Below are 4,277 nucleotides of genomic sequence, written 5' to 3' on the forward strand. Positions count from 1 at the left end.
TCTGTAACTCTAGCCCCAAGGAAGTGAAATAAACTTCACCCTCGTGTGAAACAAAGTGGTTCACAAAAATTAAATAATTTTAAGATTATTAAGATTAATATTAACTTAAACTTAAATCCTTAAGCCTTTCAACCAATCAAACTTGAAACAACTTAATTAATGAATCTATTAGGACATTATCAAAAACCGCCACCTATCCTCACCATTTAGATGATCGGCAACCGACTCTAGTTTTGAGGTAGGCGGTGTTTTACGTTTCTCACTTGCATGCGGGATTCGGGTTTCTGTCATAGCGTTCTTCTAATTAGAATTGATGTGTTGTTTACGGCTTCTGCACTCTGTTGACATTTAAATGTTCAATATATCAATTGCTTAAATCAATATTAACTGCTTGGGGATTATATATAACTGTTGATTATTAGGATAACCTTGCAGGATAGAGTCTAGATTTTTCATTTTGCTTAATGTAAATTTGATTTGATATGGTTGTAATTATTCAAAGTATTTTGAGATTGGGATATGAATATCCAATTTGAATTCCAAAGAGGTGAAGACATCCCTAAAGAGGAGAGTCTTCTTCCATTTGGAAGTCAAATTAGGATATTTTTTCAAATGTCCAAAGAGAAAAGATAACACCCCGATCAAGGGAGAGTTTCTTTTCATTTGGATATCCGGAACTGACGAATCAAGATGTTCATGAGAAGACGAAGAAATGGTCGACGAGAAGAATCCCAAATCTCAAAATCATTTAATTTTGGATTAGAAATCCGGGTTGTTGTTAGTGGTGCCCGGCCACTTTACTTTCTTGCAATTTTGAGATGTAATAATAAGGTCACTTGCCTACGGACATTCAATTTGATATATTTAATTTGATTGATTTAAATTGATTGTGCGTTAGAGTTACCTATTTTTCTAGTCTTTTTACCTGCATGCCGATTTTGATTTGACCTGGAATCCGATTGTAGGCTCTTAAGCACTTAATAAAATTTTTCTTCTTAAATCAAATTAAAAACTTTAAGCTCACATAGAAACTCTAATGAATTTAAGAAGTAAGCCCGGGACCACCGGAAGTTTTCATTTCATAGCATTCATTCAAATTCAAACTTTTAATTGAGTCGATTAGCATGCATCATATTAGCAACTAATTTAAGAAAATCTTTAAATCTTTAATTACATTAGCTTAAGCATCAAACCCAACATAAGTCAAAGGGGCCAATTAGGATCCGCTCTAGATGTCGGCCCCGTTCTCAAAAACGTTTCTTAAACAACGTCCCTACCCATTCTAACATTAAATGATTTGATACACGTTTTTAAAGCGCCTAGGTGGTTTAGCTGGCTCCCCAATCCAGGTCGGAGTAAGACCAAATCTGCATTGCACTAGCTAGGTTTGGGTCACTTTTAAGTACCCAATTTAGACTTAGGTTCCGAGGCAAGCTCGGGCTATAAGACCTCACCCTCCAGAAATTGAATCCCAACTTTCGAATAAAATTGATCACTTAAACATTAAATCACTTTCAATCTAATTCGAGCCCAACACTTAGGATAGGCTGGAGTGTTTCTGAAGTGATTCAGAATCCCAAAACACTCCCTACTCCTCTTCTTTTGACTCTGAAAATAAGTCTTCAATTTTGATCCAATACCACTTGAACTTCCAACCTTTATCTCCGTTTACATACAGTTTGAAAATCTTAAATAAAATTTACACCACTATTTTAATCGAGAGTTTTCGTAGGAAACTTTTATTTCCTACGATGTAATTAACTACGAGGGCTTGCGCTCGTAGGAGATTTGGAAACCCAGATCTAATTTTCAAAATTAATTTTTTAAAAACCTTCAATTAATTATCTTTGAGAATTCAAACAAAAATGGCGATCATTATCGTCATATTAAAATAATTTATAATAAGTAATATCATCTTTCTCCGGGAAGATATATTATTTTATTATCGTTATTTTGATTATGAAATTACTGATATCTTATCCGAATTATTATAGTTAAACAATTGATTGAACGTCTTTTTGATATTTCGAGATCATATGTCGTTCCTCCTTGAGTTTGACTACGATAATTCGGATGAATTTAAAATTCTAAAATATGAACCCGTTAGAGAACGATATGATCACCTCCCGAGGTGATATACTGTTCATAATGACGTGTTCAATTTCAAAATTTAAAATTTAATATTCCCAAAGAAAATTAATACTTTCTCAAAACTATATATATAAACTTATACTTTTTAATCAAAACAGAGCTCAGCTTATCAAGTTGATCATATGTATGCTTTGTATCATTGCCATAAATAAAGATATTCGATGCTCTTACATGCAAGCACATAGCATCAATACACTTTTTTAAGGCTTTTTCAGAATGTTATGTTACAGATTTATTATTTCCATATGCTTTATTTTTATCTACTTTGTATGTTTTTAATGCCAAATTGAAGTATTGCCTGAATTTTAGAATGCCCAGTTATGGAAGGTTTTATTTATATCATGCATTTTTATATACAAATTCATTAATATTTTAGGTGAAGTTATTACCGGCAGTTGGTACAAAACATTTTAATGCTGGGGCCCCAAAGGTGCAAATAGGCCAAAACATACCCTTGTTGGAACATACCCACATCCTGAACAATTTTATTCTCTTTCTTTAGTTGTATATCACATTATAATAGCAACTGTAGGGAGACATGTAAACATCTATGATTTAAGGAATATGTCTCAACCTGAACAACAAATATATTCATATTTGAAATATCAAACTAGATGTTTGCGATGCTATCCTAATGGTATAGGTAAAGTTTTTGCTATGATTAGATTTCTTGGCATAATTAGCTTGTACCTTAGGAACATTATGTGGTTTACCTAAGATAAATGCTTAAAATTAACCAAAGTAATTGACCCAATATTTATGTTTCTATGGTTTAATGATGGTTTGATTTCTCATTCTTTCTTCCTTTTTGGAATGTAGTTTTTTGAGTTCTTTGTGCTTCTGGGACAGCTTGCAGGTGTGGAATTTTTCTTGGTACAACCATTAATGACCTCATGAGAGCAGGTTTCTGCACATCAGGTGTTTGTGTTATGCCTCATAGGAACATGCACAACTTGACAAAGAAGAACGACAACCTGCAGCTGGATATAGTGTTTATTTTCTCTCTCCTTGTATTTTTAATGAAATTAGGTGAAGAAATTTAACTATAATAAGGATTTTTTGCAATTTTGTTTATTCTAACTTGTCAGGGGGAAAAAGTTTATGAATTGTTTTTTTGTAACGCTGAGGTATCTTATCTTCACTTTTTCAAATATAATTTACAAATTTTGCAAAGCTGATTCCTTCTTTTATATGTTTTGCAGCATGATTTGTTTAATGTATTTTTTTTAAATTAAAAATATAGCCTAATTTGGAATATGCATCATGTACTTATTTTGGAGATGTAGTGGCCTAGAGTAAGGGCTTAATAGGATATGGATCAAAGCCAATTGTAATTAGTGGATTTACTTTTCCTTCTATACTGAGCATTTTTGCTAATGATTGCATTTCACTGCTCTCCATATAGTCTATTCTATATGTTACTTAAATACTTTATTATCATTTGCAGACCCCGCTAACCATATTAGGACAAGGACTTATAACTGGAGGCCAATTTTTATAGTATTGCAAGTGTTTCCCGCAACCATATCAGCAAGGATGGCAATCTCTGGTTGGATGAAGACCTGTAAAAAGCCAATGTTGGAGTCGGCTGCGATTCTTGTGGGGTGAGTTTCATTCATGTGCATTTCTTTCACTAACCTACTTGATTGTTTCCTTAATAACTGGTTGATCAACTATCTTCCATCAAAAGAAATGATCAAAATAATTTCTAGAGTTTTTATGCACCCATTTTAGTCTTAGATTTGTTTTTTGTGTTCAAATTGGTTCTTACTAAGGTTTCGTTTGGGACGGCTTTCTTATTGCTTCGTAAAGCAGCTTTCTAGTACAAAAATTTTGACTTTTGTATTAGAAAACTACTTTAAGAAGCAGTAAACAAGCCGTCCCAAACGAAGCCTAAGTTTGAACCAATTTGACACTATCCACAACTTTCTAAATACTTTGTACCAAAGTGTTATGGAGAGAAGCTTTCAATGAGGTTTTTGGATTTTTAGGATTAATTTCATAAGTTTTAATTGGTATTAATTAGTGAGATTGACCTGTTCCTATATAAAACTTCCCTTCTCCAATTTCTGTCTAATGAAACATCAATGTTGATGGTGGGTTAATTGGGTTCAAATTTTTAGTTA

The sequence above is a fragment of the Dendrobium catenatum genome, unplaced genomic scaffold, assembly GCF_001605985.2.
Source record: "Dendrobium catenatum unplaced genomic scaffold, ASM160598v2 original_scaffold_6507, whole genome shotgun sequence".
Classification (NCBI taxonomy): Eukaryota; Viridiplantae; Streptophyta; class Magnoliopsida; order Asparagales; family Orchidaceae; genus Dendrobium; species Dendrobium catenatum.